Source organism: Rhipicephalus sanguineus, chromosome 5 (assembly GCF_013339695.2).
Source record: "Rhipicephalus sanguineus isolate Rsan-2018 chromosome 5, BIME_Rsan_1.4, whole genome shotgun sequence".
In the NCBI taxonomy this organism is placed as follows: Eukaryota; Metazoa; Arthropoda; class Arachnida; order Ixodida; family Ixodidae; genus Rhipicephalus; species Rhipicephalus sanguineus.
Window position 1 is genome coordinate 46,793,304 of NC_051180.1, and position 18,195 is coordinate 46,811,498.

Here is an 18,195-nt window from a genome sequence, read left to right on the forward strand (position 1 = left end):
CGGAAGAGGGCCACCGAAAAGGCCACAACAAAGCAAAATGATAAGGGAATTTTAAAAACACTCTCAAAAGTCTACATCGAAATGACAAAACAAACTGAGCAAATCTGTAGGTCACGAATAGAGGAAAAGAGAAAATTATTTACATTACAAGAATAGCAGAAGCCTGTAACATGTTACGGTAACAAAGAAGAAAGTAAGGATGGGCATTAACTGGTGGTCGTATACATTTACTGATCATGCGAGGCGGGAAAGCCTGTTCCACTGGCGACGACAATTACTTTGCGACGACAATAACCATGCAACTTACTCCACGCTCTTTCACACGAGCGTAAACAGGCACACGAAAGCGTTTTAACTGAAGAAGCATTCAGTTTCTTGTTACTCGTTCGTGGCTTAGCACGAAGAGTAAATGTCATTGCTATTCGTTCGGCTTCAATGTAAAGATAACAACAAACTTATTCGAAGCTGACTTGGCGAAATTGTAGTTCTCGATATTACTTTGCTCCCTTGTTTGTGGTGCTTACTTTGACTACTTAAATGGCATCCAGCATGGAAACAGAAACAAAAATACTTAGAAGAGAATCTGTCCAATAGTGCCGCCCCGGGAGAGTTCAATATTCGATTTCGACTCTACGCAGCCTCGGGCTTCGCGCGTTTTGTGGCTTTTCGCTAACCCCGCTTTTGCCTTCCGGCTTCATCGTGCTTTCTGAATGAATTTAGAAGCAAGAGAAAAGGTATGTAGCAAACAACCGTTTTTCCGAGAACGAAAGGGAACGTTCAGCTCGGAAGACAGGACGCGTTAGCCATATGGGTCTTCCAGTTTTCCTTGCGGGCCACAGTACATTCCTGGGGGTATTGGTGTCCTGAGTCCTCGGTGCAAGAAAAGTATTTCTTGCACCGTGCTGGAATCTCACGTACACCAGAACGCATTTAGAATGTTTCGTATAAAACAAATGATGAAAAGAGTGTGTCTGGCGTATATTTCGCTCATCTGCATCATCGTGGGTTCTGTTATTTTAAATGCGAAGCATTTCTTAGTGAACCTCAGGGACCCCCCCCCCCCCCGTTTTCTTTAAATTTTAATAAAGGAATGTTTTCATCATCATCAGGCATTTTGACCGTTTCTTTCTATCTATCTATCTATCTATCTATCTATCTATCTATCTATCTATCTATCTATCTATCTATCTATCTATCTATCTATCTATCTATCTATCTATCTATCTATCTATCTATCTATCTATCTATCTATCTATCTATCTATCTATCTATCTATCTATCTATCTATCTATCTATCTATCTATCTATCTATCTAGCCGCCTACGTCTGGGCGCTCTCCTGGTCGTCTCCATAACTTGTAATATACCAAAATTGGCATAGCAGCGGATCAGTGTATGACGAACACGATTCACGGGTCATAACATGAATAACGCAAAATACCTGTCGCGTATGTCATGAAACCCTTTCTCTCAGTCACGTGTGGCATATACCCGCATACCAGAGTTCATGTTATGCGGGTATGTGCCACAGGAGATAACAGAGTCTCAACCAAGACAGTAACGGCGAACACACACATTGACGCGCAAGGAAAGTGATAATATTAATAATTGTTGGGGTTTTATTTACCAAAACCACGATATGACTGAGAGACGCCATAGTGAAGGGCTCCGGAAGTTTTGACCATCTCGTATTCTTTAACATGCACTGAGATCACACAGTACGCGGGCATCTAGCATTTTGCCTCCATCAAATGCGACCGCCGCGGCCGGGATCGAGCCCGTGACCTTCGGGTCAGCAGCCGAACACTGTAACCGCTACACCACCTCCGCGGACGCAAGGAAAGTGAGGGAGCTGAAGACAGAACACCCCTGGAAGGGAAGATGCTCAACTACTATCGCCCACGTGGTTCGCAACGTGGACCACGTAGATGACAAAAGAGAAAAAACAGGATCAATGCTTCCCTACAATAAATCTAAAGAGAGAACCAGGCCTCTTATCATTACCGGTGTCTTCAACATTGGCTTATCAAGACCCAACAACCCCTGGTCCTTATACTGGGTGAAAGACGGCTTGAATGTGGACAGGGCCCCAAAAGACCTCGCTGCCACGTCCAGTACAGGAGGCATCATAGATCATTTCAGCGTAAGAGGCATCCAGGATTTCCACCAGCTGCACTATACCTCGCACTTCACTACACTTAGACCCCTCGTAGCCGCGATCACGAACGGATCCGATAACAAGTCCGGTCCAGCTGCTGGTGCTCACTGATCACGGTGATGATGACCTTGTTAAAGAACTGTCAAGTACCCCTTCTACACATACAGCTTCGTGAAATGTGCCTGTGTTCTCCATCATAACGGAGAAGTATAAGCGTAACAACTGTAACGCAGCTGTAGCAACTGCAATTGTGACTGTAACGTACGTGCAGTGCGCCTGCGCGTGCCACTCGGCTGCGTACCATATATCTAGGAACACTTTCCTGAATGAAGCTTAGTTGCGAGTAACGCCTGTCCTGTGCATCTGTGTTCCTTCTTCGTCCTGTTCGGATTCGTGCTATCCAGTATTGAAGAATATAAGCACTACATATCAGCTTACAGCGTCTGGTGTTCGTAACACCCATGTTGCTGTTGGCATCGTAACGCAACTGTAAACAACTGGTTGTACAATACATATGCGACTCTTCAACATATGAGTGTGTCTTCAACATACCACTTCCACATTTCTCTAGCGTCATTCCGTAACGTTTCGCTGAATGTGAAAAATTACGCCACAGTCACCATCCCGCGTATGCTTCGCATAACAGCGATTCCCACGGTACGTGGGATCTGCCGAACTTTTTTCTTGTGTGTTCATTCAGGTTCCAGATATTATGTGCTACGTGACAGTTGACGTTCGTTTTGCTTTGGATGTGTCCAAAGCTTATGTCGTGCTTTTTTCTGCCTTAAATATCTTACAGCTAATCTTTGTATGGCTAGGCGAAACCAAAATTGGCCCGTTCTATGTGCAAAACAAAAAAAAAAAAAATAGCTCCTAGCGCGCATACGCCACTGTAACTGGGCAAGCCCCACTACTGACCACTGGTCCACTAACAATGAAAAACGCACGTGGCACAGAAATTCGGCCAACCTCACTACTCCCCAGTGGCCCACTAAGAATGCTGAATAGAACGCACGGTCGGCATACACCAATAAAAGATATTTTTTTAACAGACGTAAGCAATAATTGAGAAAGGCTTTAATGAACCGTCGGCATTGACCCAGCGATAAACACCGGAGCAGAATGTTTCAGCTACGCTGGTGAACCGTTTGTACGGAGTTCTTGGGCAGGTATTTTTAATTAAATAGTACTCCGTCTAGAAAATGCGGCGGAAAAGCGGAGGAATCGTTCTGCTACGAACAACAGCGTCAATTGAGATAGCGCGACAAGGTAGCGTTTGTCTGAGTGGTGGGGTGCATCAGTCCGGGACGGAATGGGTCAGTGGAGAGGCGGAGTAAGAGTTCTCGCGTTATCTTAGCACAGTCAGTGAACGCCTGGTCACATACGTGTTGTGATCATTCTCAGATAGCGGAGTGGAGGCGGCCGTATGTGCCAGCCGATTCTGCAGATCGTCTAAACACTAAAATGCGTGTTACTGTTGAAAAAAAACTTCCAACTAGGCGCACGAGATTACCAGTTCCGATAAGCTAGCACAGAGTGTTTTGCTATTAAAGAAATTCAAGTTTTTATTGCTATTGATCATCTTTACATACGGAGCGTCATTGGCGCAGCCAGGGGGAAGGGAGGGTAGGGGGATTGAACACCCGTCCCGAATTTTTTTAAATTTCGAATGTGCACATAATGCTCAGGGCCGTCCATATCTAAAGTTAACACCTCATTAGTATTCAAGCCCTCGTAGAAGTTATTGTTTAATACATATTTCGGACAGCTATTATTGAGTTAATCGACACCATAATTTACCGTCAAATGACGGGCGTTTCCCTCCTCTAGTAGATTAAACGCTCTAGTTTACTGGCTTGAATACTGAGGTGTTCACCTCATATCTGGGTGACCCGCTACACACAAGAACATACATAAGATATGCCCCCCCCCCCCCTTTCACCCCTGAAAGATATTCTGGCTACGCCTCCAACGTGCATCGCTTTACTGCGTAGTCGTGCAGTGAGTAGAATCAGCAACCGGGCATCTGTGGTGGTAGTTCATATGAGTGTTTACACATCAACTGATTCTAATGTTAAATTTACGTTTTGTGGGATTATATTTCCAAGCTACTCACGCTTGTATGCGCTAGTATTTACAAGCTGTTCAAGAGACCATTTCTAAGACAGGCATCCAATGTGACGAACATTCTCCATGATGTTCAACCCCCGTTTTGTGACGCTCAAGAGCGAGGCGTCTTCCGAGGGAAGTAATAAATGTGATAAATAGGGTGCCGCCTCTAATTTACGGCCACCGCCGGAGGTGAACCGCTCATTCCACATTCACGAACTTAACTGTTAACACGACCGTTGGCGGGCAAGCGGATACGCAGACACAGGAAGAGGGAGAACATTAAACCATATGGCTTCGATTCGGTTGACTTTTGGCTTCCAATGTACCAGTTACGCATTTGGGTGGAAAAGTTTTCTTCAAAAGAATCTCATTGACTTTATGACGTCAAGGCATGCAATGCGATTCCCTCCTCTTCTTATCTTGTTATTTATTCATAGAATTTCTTTTTAGCTGTGTTATTTTATACCAACTGACCGATGGGGTGTCTCAGAGTGAGTGACGGCACACACACACGCATGAGCTCAGCGACATACCGCATTTATTCGAATCTTAGCCGATGTTTGTTTTTTTTTTTGTTAAAAAAAACATTGTGCGAGACTGGGGGGGGGGGGTACAATGAACAATGATGAAGTTTTTTTTTTTTTCTGGCCTTGCGGATTTCGGGGGTCGGCTTAGAATCGGGGCTGGCCTAGATTCGAGTAAATACGGCATTTGTTTCTTCCTCATCATTTTACTTCACATATTTTGCAGTAACTCTAAACAGCGCCGCATTATGGTGAAAGCAAAAGACAGTATAGATTGAAAGATAGCTTACTGGAAGCTGAGTGAACTTCGACATACTTGACATTTTTTTTTTTACAGCTTATTAGGGCAAGCCACCGTGGGGCAAGCGAAGGCGTAGGCGCTGTCCTTTCTTTTCAGTCACGCTTAACCGAACCTGATAAGCTAATTTACCTCAAATTTAAATGACAAAAATTAAAAGCACGACCATAACTGGAAAAGATGAAGACCAAATGAAAACAACAACAAAAGAAGAATCACTTCGCTACTGGGGGCTGACGAAACACGCTCGCGCATTCATTCGTTCTGGTCATACGCTTACGCGCTCGCCTGCCACGCAGAATTCGTTGTGCAGTCATAAAGATTCGCGACCAGTTCTGGTTAACCCAGACAATCTTCTTTTACCGTGCTGTCGGACTGAACCCCAACAAGAAAGCAACGCTTGCCCACGCGGCTGCATTGTTTTGCAACGAAATCATCGTCCCCTAGCCGCTGGCAGCAGCTTTCATATAGCGCTTGATGCATAGCTTGCGCGTCTCTGCGGCTTATGCGCTCTCGGTTGCGGGCGGGTCGAGCGGTTTAGGCGTAGGTTTCGCGTGTTACCCCGCGAACTCTGCGTCCCCGCGCTTTTTGCGCAGACCCTAATCCTATTAGTGAAGCCGGAGCGTGTAATAAGCTTACATCACTGTCGAAAGGCAAGAACGAATGGTCGTCCCTTAATTGGATTAATAGTGGCGCAGTGCGTGCTGCCCCCTTCAACCTTTGAGCTTTCAGCCTTGGCTGCATCGAGTTCTTCCGATGTGACTTTTGGCTCGCCTGCGGGGCTCTTTCTTTCTTTTTCATTCATTCGGCGTACGTCCCAGATTTTTTTCCCGGTCTTTCTTTAGCCGGGACCGAGTTACGAAACGATGTTGACGTGCTTACGGGAATCAAGACGGATTCTGTATACGGTCTCTGCTCAACTTCTGTTTTTCTTCATATGTCCGTTTTCTGCTTGTTCGTGACGTCATTAACACGCAGCACGTGAGAGGGAAGAGCATGGATCGACGGATGAGCAAGTCACGTGCTTTGTCTGTTTTAGATGCGAAGTATCTTATGGCGGAGTTCAATGCGGTGGTGGTGGTGGTGGTGTGCGGCGTGACCACCTTTACTGCGCATGCGCATACCCTCTCTACACGCCTCCTCTCCACCCCCTCACCATTCCTCCTGTCCTCTTCCCCTCTCCACTCACACTCTCCCCTCCCCCTTTCCCCCTCTCCCCTCAACCTCTCCCATACCCCTCTCCACTTCACCTCTCTCCTGCACCTTTCCACTCTTCCTCTGAAACGCGGGCTAGACATGCCGAAATTCTATCCTGCGCAACGCCGCGATGAGCACCAGCGCATGCGCGTCCCCTCCCCGTCTCTCTCCTTTCCTACGCTGCCCCCCTCTCGCACGCCTGTCGACCACGTTCCCCGCTCGCCCTGTGAGAATTAACGGCCAGGCTAGAGGGAACACAAGACGCGCGTAGCGTTCCTCTTCGCGTTCCACGACGCGAGGTCGGTAGTATGCCCAACGAACGCCAACGGAACGCGATCGTACAAGTGCTCCGGCTTCGCATCGGCTCATTGTCCCCTTTAGCGGGAAATGGTGTAATTTTTTTTTCACAGCACGTGCCGACCGATCAGCGGGGAAAATAAGGTCATTGTGGTGCCGTCTGGGTGCCGTCTTCGTGCAGGGAACATTTCAGCAACTGCAGCAGCAACGAGATGCCGAAACGAATACGAGGGGGGGGGGGGGGGGAGTGCAGAATGTCGTGCAGGCCCTACGCAACATTCGGGTGTTTCGCAAGTTGTGCAGGTTGTGATTCGAGAAAGTCGGCGCAGCTTACGTTGCCTGGCATTTGCAACTATCGGAAAACGTCCACTGACCTACTTGTTGGATGCTGCTAAAACAGACACGAATGCAGCCGGCTTTGCTGTCTGCTGCGGTTCCAGCCATCGTGTTCTGCAAGGATTCGGCACTACCTCACGAGCACGTGCACGGAATTCGTGAACTAGGCTTGCACCACGGTCCCCTTTTTCGAGACCAATACTGCGGTGTCAACGCCGCCATATTGAACTCGTGAAACGAATGCCGGAGTGCAGCGCCATCGTGAACTGGTTCACAAAATGCAGGTGAAACTAATGGACCTGTATGGTGTCACGGGACATCAGGTGGTCATGTTGAGCGACAGCCTAAAGAGTACTTTAACAAGCTTTCTTCTAGCTTCCTCAGTCTAACCCACTGTTATCACTAGAGGCCGGATTTTTAGGCCCTAAAAAAGGTCGTTTTAGGCGCCAAAAATAGGCAGGCAAAACAACGTTTTAGGCTTCCAAAATAGTAAATATAGGCACAATAAATTTTCACATAAATGCAAATAATTTGAAACGAAGACGTGCGCGAGCTCTATCTACGAAAGGAAAACAAAAATGTTATTGCTTAACATGGCACAAAGGCGTTAAACAGTTGAACATAGCCGTGCGATGTGCTTTGTCCCGCACGGTTCGCAGAACACGGTCACTCCCGTGTTCTGCACGGTGAGTCAGGATTCCACTGTCGAATCAACACACTCCTGGGTGTCTTCTCGGCATGACTGAGAAGGGCAGAGCACGAGCAGATAGCCAGATCGCTAAAACACCAGAAGGGAGGAATTCATCCTATTGTCCGGGTCGAATCGCGTAGAGCCAATTTCTCCCCTGCCAGTTAATCACTGGCGTAGCCAGGGGGGAGAGGAGGTTCAACACCCCCTCCCCCCCCCCCGAAACTTTTCAGTTTTGCATGCGTATATATGCACGCATGCATACAAGCGCATCACTAACATACATAGAGCATGGTTGAAACCCCCTCCCCCCTCCCTCCCGAAAAAAATTTCTGGCTACGCTGATGCAGTGAACACCTTACAAGTTAACTTACAAAAACAAAAGCCGCGTGTACATCATAATTTCCTTTCTTTTTTTGCTCTTCACTCTCCTTTCTGCTGACGGCTCTCCACGGTCTCGCATTCGCTCGAGGAGACAAGTGCTAGAATTATCACTGTGTTTTACAAATAGCGCAAGCTAACGAGAATTTCGTGTACGTCTAGGTAGATGTGGCATATAATAAACATCCGGCCATGCTTCAAACTTTTATGCCGCACAGTGCCCGGAATGAATCATGCTGTTTCGATAGACCTGTAAGGTTCATATTCACACACATCGCCTCCTTCACACAGTCACTCGCGCATATTTTTACCGTTCGATTTTTAGTCAACCTTTGACCAGTGAGGGAGAAGCGATATATATCCTGTTCGTTATCGCCTGCTTCTGACGTCTCATGCGCAGCAGCCACTTGAGTCGGCGACGGACGACGGAGACAGACTTGCCACATGGAATCGAGAAGAAGGCCTTTCCGTGCTCTTGTCGGTTCGTGCAGTGGGGAGCGCAGCACCCTGTCATTGTCGCAACTTCGCAACACTGAGTCAAGGCGCTGCGCCGCGCTGATGTTCGCAAAAACGGACAGCAGAAGACACCACTGCTAACCGCGCACGCCATGGCTCTGCAGCGGCGAATGTGCGTGTCCCACTTCACGGCTGCTAGCAGTTGTTTCTGGGAGTTGGTTGAACTACAGGACTAGGTTTAACTCCATAGTTCCCAACGGTCACTGCTTAGCGGTAGCATGAATAACGGTCTCAAAGTGCTCCAGGGAGCGCAACTTGAGGCTAAATAGTGTTAATACAAGCGCCAATTTTGAAAATAGGCAATTATAGGCATTTGTGAGCATTTAGACACAAACGTCAAAAATAGGCATTTATAGACCTCCTCTCCAAGACCTCCTCTTCATCCGCCCAACGAAATTGATATAGTAGTAGAAGGTATCGCCGTACGTGCACTTGTCGACACAGGAGCCGTAGTTCCTGTCATTAGTGAGAAAATGTGCCCCAGTTTGAGAAAAGTGACCACACCGCTTACGAATGTTGCCCTGCGTACAGCGACATCGCATTACATCACGCCTTCGGCTCAGTGCACAGCTCGTGTTGTGATTCAAGATGTTCGGTATGCCGTCAAGTTTGTCGTTCTTCCGCGATCATCCTACGGCGTCATTCTAGGATGGGATTTTCTTTCTACCCATCAGGCCCTCGTAGACTGCGCTCGTGCTGAACTCACGTTGTCAAATCCGTGCTCTGACCTCGACGACCGCAGTCCCCCTAAAGTGTTTGCCGCAGCTGACGTCCACATCGCGCCTTTGTCCGCGGTCATAGTGCCTGTGTTTTCGCCTGCTGCCACTAACTCTACTGTTTTGTTCCAGCCAACTGTAATGAGTGCGCGTCACCGAACCTTCATCCTCCCGTTTGCCGTCATCAAATTTTGCAATGGTTCTGCGGCACTTTACGCGTGCAACGTCTCTGCTGTCCCATCTCTTGTACTACGCGGCAAATGTATGAGGGGCCTGACTACTTTTGCTGACATTTTTGACGATACAACGCTTGTAGACCCACGGCATCACTAGTGCCTTGTGCCATCACTTCTGCAACTGACACAGCTGCTCCTATGGACGTATTCTGCAAAGCCGTCGATTCCCACCTTAAGCCTGTGCAGAAGAAACAGCTTGTCCAACTCCTCCAGCGTTTTCGAGCCTCCTTCGACCACGATCAGCCTTCTTTAGGTCGAACGTCAGCAGTTGTCCACCGTATTGATACCGGTCAACATGCACCACTGCGACAGCGTCCATACCGTGTGTCGACTTCCGAACGCCGTGTCATCGATCAACAGGTAGACGATATGCTCAAGCGTGGAATAATTCAGCGGTCCAGCAGCCCCTGGGCCTCTCCAGTTGTGCTGGTGAGGAAAAGGACGGATCTATCAGGTTCTGCGTGGACTACCGCCGTCTCAACCGTATCACGCGCAAGGATGTCTATCCTCTACCGCGCATCGACGATGCCCTAGGCTGCCTACAGGGAGCAGAATTCTTCTCTTCCTTAGATCTGCGCTCTGGCTACTGGCAGGTGCCCATGGCGGAGGCCGATCGCGAAAAAACAGCTTTTGTTACGCCCGACGGCCTTTACGAATTTACAGTCATGCCCTTTGGCCTCTGCAACGCGCCTGCCACTATCGAGCGTATGATGGACACGATCCTTCGAGGCCTCAAGTGGAATATTTGCCTTTGTTATTTAGACGACATTGTCATCTTTTCTACCGATTTCGCGACCCATTTAACCCGCCTCGAGCAAGTTCTTGCTTGCCTCTCCGCCGCGGGACTGCAACTGAACCTGAAGAAATGCCACTTTGCCGCTCGGCAGCTTACGATCCTAGGGCATGTGGTTTCGAAGGACGGTATTCTCCCTGATCCCACCAAACTACTCGTAACAGCCGTTTCAGCGTTCCCAAAACCAACTACCATGAAACAGCTTCGAAGCTTCATCGGCCTTTGTTTCTATTTCCGGTGCTTTGTCCGAAACTTCGCTACCATCATCGCTCCTTTGACCAAGCTCCTCGCTGGCTCTAGTGATCTTTCGGCGTGGTCTCCCCCTTGTGACGATGCTTTCGACGAACTGCGCCGCATCCTCACGTGACCTCCTATTCTGCGACACTTCGACCCATCTGCACCCACTGAGATCCACACAGACGCTAGCGGTGTCGGGCTCGACGCTATTCTTGCGCAACGGAAAGATGGCTTCCAAGAATACGTCATTGCCTACGCAAGCCGAAGTCTTACCAAAGCCGAAAGCAACAATTCTGTCACCGAAAAGGAATGCCTTGCCAATATTTGGGCGATAGAGAAATTTCGGCCTTACGTGTACGGACGCCCATTTGACGTAGTGACTGACCACCACGCCCTGTGTTGGTTGTCGTCACTAAAAGATCCAAGTGGTCGCCTTGCCCGATGGGCGTTACGGCTCCAAGAATACGATATCCGCGTGGTGTATCGCTCTGACCGCAAGCATTCAGACGCAGACGCCCTCTCCCGTTCGCCCCTGTTTCCTGACTCTGCCAGCTTCACACATAATACCTGCGATACCACCGCCCCCACCATCTCCGACATGCCCTCTGAGCAACGCAAGGATCCTTGGCTTGCTTCCATTCTAGACGTTCTGTCTGGTCGGACACCTTCTCCATCTTCTCGGACATTGCGTCGGCAAGCCGAGCACTTCACCACTCGTGAAGACGTGCTGTACCGCCGAAATTACACACCTGGCGGCCGTGAGTGGTTACTCGTCATTCCGCGTCACCTCCGGTCTGAAATTTGTTCCACGTTCCACGACGACCCACAATGCGGCCACGCAGGTTTCCTTAAAACTTATTCTCGAATCAAGCTTCGACATTACTGGCGTGGCATGTACCGTTTCATTCGACAGTACGTTCGGGCATGTTCCACATGCAAGAGACGCAAGACTCCCCCTCAACACGCCGCCGGCGCCTTGTTACCTTTCGAAACGGTCGGCGCCCGACCGTTCGACCGCGTCGGCGTCGACATCTACGGTCCCCTTCCCAGAACTGCAGACGGTAACCGTTGGATCATCGTTGCCGTCGACCACATCACACGGTACGCCGAAACTTCACCCCTTCCTTCGTCTACAGCAAAAGACATGGCCACTTTTATTCTCCACAATCTCGTCCTTCGTCATGGCGCCCCCCGAGAGTTGCTGAGTGATCGCGGTCGTGTTTCTCTCGGACGTGATCACAGCATTGCTGCATGAGTGCCGCGTCGTGCACCGCACCACAAGCGCCTATCACCCTCATACCAATGGGATGACAGAACGCTTTAACCGTACTCTCGGTGACATGCTGTCTATGTATGTACATCTCGTCAGACCACTCCAACTGGGATCGAGTACTACCGTTTATTACTTTCGCTTATAATACCGCCATTCAAAGCACTACTGGGTTCTCGCCATTTTTCCTCCTTTACGGACGCGAGCCTTCTTGTACTATGGACACTATTCTTTTGTACCGACCCGTTGCCTCAGAGTCTACAACTCTATCCCAAGCAGCTACATATGCTGACGAATGCCGCCAACTTGCACGCTCATTCACAACACAATACCAGGGGCGCCAGAAGCACCACCACGACGCGTCCACTAACACTACTTCCTACGATCCTGGCTCGCTCGTTTGGCTGCGTGTGCCGTCTACTACTCCTGGCCTTTCCACCAAGCTAGTCCCCAAGTACCATGGTCCATATCGTGTACTTCAGCAGACTTCGCCGGTGAACTACCTCATCGAGCCACTGGAACCGTCTTCTGACCATCGCCGCCGTGGCCAGAAAATCGTTCACGCGTCCAGACTCAAACAGTGCTACGATCCTCCTGTGTTTTCTGGCCGCTAGGTCTCCAGGATGGATCCTTATTGCGCGGGAATAATTGTACTGAATGCGAATGACAGACGCTCCGCTGTTATGAAAGAAGAAGACGACAATCGGTGACTGTGATTGTCGCTCGCGCTCGTGCTCGCTGGTAGCCAAACCTGCCTGATAAAGAGCCTTTCACAAAGCAACGTCTGACCCTTTCTTCACGTACAACACCCCTATTTCAGCACTATAAAAACACTATAAAAACCTTTCTTAACCTCTAATTCATGCTCATATATCAAAGTGGCACGATAGGAGCGCAAGGAACAAAATAGGCATTTGCCTAAAATCCGGTCTCTAGTTATCACTGTAGCATGTTTCGCTGTCCCTTTAAGTGTTGTCTTTTGAACACTGCAGAGATTAAATGAAAGCGAAAATTCCTAGCGGATTACAGCGCGAGAATGTTCAGCACTAAGACTTTAGTGCTACCCTAATTGATGCAAAGTACTTGTTTTATCCTCAGGCAAAGCACAGACTGTGACAGCACAGACTTGAGAGTACGTTGCTTCCAAGGAACGACATCTTCGAAGCGTTATATACTTCTACCGCGCAAACCTGGCAGCGCTGAATGAACGGGCTGAGGTAAGAGAAACGCGGCTTAAAATTTTGAAAACTTGAGTGGGGTTCTCGTACTTCTCAAAAGCACACGCAACTTTCTTAAATTCTTGTTCCGCTAGCAAGTCTGCCGCATCAACTTTGAAAGTTCAGGGAGCGGTGGAGCGGTTCTCTTAGTTTCTTTTGAGCCCCTTGGAATTGACAGACGTTCCTAACAAGGGTCCCGGCTAACAAGGTGCGTAGATTTTGTGCCAGCCGCAGGCACGAAGACCGCATTTCGAAGTTTAGAAACAAAGGTCACAACAACGACTGCACCCTCAGGGTCATTTCAGAAAAACAGCGTCCAATGTAGAGCTTACAGAGCGCGAAACGCGCCGCGCACAGAAAACATTAGTGCTGTCATGTGTCACGCAAAATAAGTAAGTAAGTAAGTAAATAAATAAATAAATAAATAAATAAATATTCGTAAAAGAAATTTAATTATTGCCGGCGGGCACCGTGTTTCATATATTCTAACGTGTTTATTTATAGGTGCTTTCGGCATCATCGTAAAGGTCTGCAACGTAATAAAAGCATGTTAATTTCTGTGAAACATAGAACGGTGCTAATTGGCTGCGGGCCCTCATCAGCATGTATATATGCAGCAAATATACTTTGATGTATCGAAATACGTCTCGCGTCTAGAATGGAGATTGAAAATCGAAGAAACGCAGAAACGTTAACTACAGAAGCGCATCCAGTTTCTACCCTAAACTTCGGAGAAGTGATAAAGGAATGGACAGAGAGCGTGGAAGAGAGAAAATTTCAGTTTTGCCGCAAAGTTGAAGCAATGAAGGCGATAGCAACAGTTCGGAATGTTGTACAAAGTAACCCTAGCAACTTACTCATTTAGGATAAGGTCTGCATTAACTCTAAAATACACTGGCGTAATGGAATACGGCCGGTCCAGGGAGCGAAGCGGTTTTCGTGCTGTCTCTCGCATCACCGAGAAGTAAGCAGTGTGGGCACAACACGTACAAAGGTATGAGCCGTCTACTGATCTCTGCCGCGCCCCTTTGATCAAACCTCGCAGTTGCTTCCCGAAAGACGCAGCCCCAACGGTACCTTTTCGCGCTCCTTCGTCCGACAAAGCCGGCCGGCGCGTTTCATCTCTGCTTGAGCTGTGCCCGTCTGCGGCCTTCGCAAGCTTTCACTCGTGCAGAGTACACACGACGCGCTGGGTAATGTTGTCGATATAGACTTTATACGGAACATGACGGCGCGGCAATATGCGCACAATGAAAAACGTAGCTCTTATTCATGCAATCCAATGACCATCGTCAAGGAAAACCCTTTTTGGTGCGCGTAACACTTGAAGAAAAGAGAATAGGACAGAGCACTCTGTCCTATACCCTTCTGTTTTCAAACGTTCCGCACGCAGAAAAAAAGGGTTTTCCTTGTCATACATGAATTACCAACCAGACCAAGCAGCCGCCATGCTACAATCCATTCACATTGTACTATGGCATCATAGCTTCCTTGACCCAGTGAGATACATTAAACACTCTGTTCACTCAGCACGTCCCATTACATAGTTAAAGCATTGAGACCGATTTGGCCACCTGTGCACGTGCACTAGTTCACCGTGCTTTTTTAACTGTATTTCGGCCATATTTATTTATCCCCCGTCTCCCTTTTAAACCTCGGCTGGTAATCAACCTGTCCATTGTTTTTCCTTCTGGTTACAGCGAATTCGTTCTGCGGAAGACCGCGCGATGGAGAGAGCTCCACGATTACGAAAAATTACATCCACCCGTTCGACGCAGGAAGCTAAAATGGCAATTCCTAAGAAAGAAAGCCACCTAATTTACGAAAAGTCCCGGACCAGGACGAATTTTTCGCCTTTCAAGAAGCTTTCCTTCTGAGAAATCTGTATGCATTTCTTTCGTGGTATCCCGCCGCAAACGGGCCGATGAATGTGTTTTTTTTTTCGTGCTTTTCTTCTTAGCTTCCATGTTTTTCTTTTGTGCTTCTCTTGGAAAAAATTGGCCGCGTATCTGCGTGCTTCGCTACAAATGTCGTCTAAAGACGATAGAAGAGGCGTTGCGTGAGATATGGACGCCATCTGGCAATACGTCGGGAAACATGAGTGCTGTGTTGCGGGCTGGTAATCCCGGCGCAGCAGCAGGCGAAGACTGGCGGTGACCAACGCGACCGGCGGGGACGCCAGCCAGCCCGAACACGCAGTTTGGCGCGAAGCGCTGAAGCAGAAGAAACGTCCGCACTGAACGAGTACTCTCCACACACTCTTATTTACACATCGCCTGGGTAAAACAGGAATGACAGAGCGGCGCCCCATGGCATTCGTACAGTGCAATACAGAACCGAAACCGAAACACAACAATGAGCTCGTGCAGAGGGCACGGAGCAAGGCAAGTTTCAGCGCAGTCGCATTTTCAGCGCAGCTTAAGAAACTAGGGTCTTTAGAACTACGTATGTATGCATTTTCTATTAGAGGAACACACCACCTAATACTTACCTAGTGATGTTGCGCCTCAGATATGCGTAATGTTTGCTTTTTGATCGACAATGTACACAAGTATGAACCTAGTCAGCCGTTCAAGATGGCTGGCCCTTGGACAAGTGGTTCAACTTTGGCCGAGTGGCTGAATCGAGTGACGTGCCGACAAGCAGAAAGACAGACAGACCAAAATTTCTCCGTTTAAGCATCCCAAGAAAGACTATCGTCCTTAAAAAAGATATTTTAGCGGCAGGTGTTCCAGCATTCCATTTATTGCTAGCGTTAAAAAAAACTACAGTTAATTTCCCGTGTGCCATTGGCTACAATAGTACAGACACAGCGCGCATAAATTTACACTTCAACAACGTGGGAGTGTCGTAGTTGTTCAACGAGGCTGGCCGTTCGTGAAAACGTCATTTGCGACATCGACTCTCTGGCCTGGTTATATTCACAACCATAACAATTGGATTCAGGATTATTTTTGAGCTGCTTACTTTATGCTCACAAACGTCACATAGCTTCTGATCTTCGCGCATATAATTTATGCTGGCATTACTTGAATACCCCTAGCCAGGTCCTTGAAGAATAATTTAGTGCGAAGAATTATCCGTAAAAGGTATTCACTTACATCCACTCTTTTGCTAGGGCTTGGATAATCGGATTGCCCGTTTTGATGCTACTTGAATCAGCTCTCGCGTTATAAATAACTATAAGGATTGCCTTTCAAAATTTGGATCGCTTTTCTAGGGGCTAGACTTTTATATGTTAGCTATACTTTTGTTTTCTTTGTCCCTGACTTTACCGTCCTTCTCTCAAGAAACGATAATCACGCTTCGCACTCTCCTATCTCCAGTAAAACAGCTGGTATGCTCATAAGGACGGCTCACATACCTTTCTGTCCTGATTGTCCTGTGTCGTATTCAAACTGCTTGACAGGAGTTCTTTCTATATTTTGTTGTTTTCTCTTCGTACGTTTCGAGTTGTTCGAACGTTTCGAGAACTGCTAGAGCATGCCGGGGGACAGACGATGAGAACACGCGGCGTAGCTTTCTGAATTTTTTGTTTTTCTTTGTGCATTTCCTCGCGAGCGAGTTTTAAATGAGAACGGCACTGGAAATGAGCGGCTTCTTTGAGCGTGGCACGAAAAGGAAATGAGAAGGACCTTAAGGAAAGACAGATATCGCGGGAGCCGCTGTTGGGGGCTCAGAGGGATTGGCGCGTGCCAGAATTTCTTTGCTTTTTTGTTCTCGCCTGCGATCGCTAGGGACGGCAGGGAGCGAACGACTTCGCGAAACTTGTAAATGACACCGAAGCCGTAATTAACGTTTGCGCCTAGGCTATACCGCAAGAACAGTCGGCGCCTGCCTTGCCGTTGCGAGTCGGAGCACCAGCATACATATATACGCGGGTACGACCACGCTTTCATTATCTTCCACGTGTGCCGCACTCCACTGCTTTTTCTGCCTAACTTCTTTCTCTACATCGCGAACTTCTTTTTTTCGGACTTTCTCTCACTTTTCTCGATCCTTGCTTTCTTTTCCTGTTTCTAAATTCCTTTATTATCCTTTCTCTTAGTAACAGAAAGTTTCGAGTTTTTATACGTTATTGTTCTCCCGTGGTCCTTTGGGGCACTTGCAGTTGCGGTGCGTAATGTTGCTTTTTTCCTTTACCCTGATTCCCATCGTCCATTCCCAGTTGTGTTTATTTTCCTTTCGCGGATCCATTTGTATCCCCAGAGGCTCATTGCGCCATTACCCCCGGTGTCAGTGCGGCGTGGAGAAACGGTTTCTAGGGCCCAGCAAAAAGAGAGAATAAGGTTAGAGCCGTGTTCGCAAAGTAACCTAGTGGGTCTACACTTTCTCTTTCCGTCCTATCTCACGTGGCTGTTCTCATTACCACGTCTTAGCATTGAATTCTCTCGCTGTTCTCCTTCAACGGAATCACGAAGCCCGAATATTGGAATTCGTTCGCACGCTTTGCCCATATTATCGACGGGAAAGCGTTCAGCTCATTCTTTAGAACAGAGAAGTTCACTTGCGAGGAGACTGAAATGGTGCACCCTTAGCAAAGCAACTCCATCCAGATGTGCGGCACCGGTGAAGTAGTGACGCCATTCGTAGTGACATGTCCAGTGACGACGAAAGCTGAACACGTTCCTCTCGAATCATGCCAAAATACGACGGAGAATTTCCTTGAATTATTAAACTATGCGTCAAATGTTTCAACAACGTTCTTTAATGATTAGGCACGCCGGTGGAGTATTGCGCAAGAACTCCCAGGATCCTTTTGCAATCGCCTAAAGCGACTGGAAGGCGAAAGCCATCTTCTTTTTCTTCTTAGTCGATGTGCTGATCCTCCCCGCCCCCCTCCGAAAGCTTTCTGCGCCTAACGTTGTTTTTCATTGCCTCTGTGATCGGCCCACTTTTGACCAAGCGTCGATGTAATGTGATGCCGTCATCATGTGACGTCATAGTGACGTCAAGATGACGTCCCAAATCTTGACAATCTGTGGCGTCACGATGACGTCACATGGTGCCCTCATCATGTGATGATGGTTTTTTGCATCATTCGTGTGACGCCTACGCTCAGGAACGCCGACGTTCAATTTTCGCGTTTGATGAGGCATCTCAGGCTTTAGCATGAATACTTGCGCGCATGCCAATTTCCAAAACTTTGTTCGTCCCGGCATCAGTTGTATCTGCCGTGCTGCCGTACCACATAAAATTTCGTTTGCCTTGAACACAATA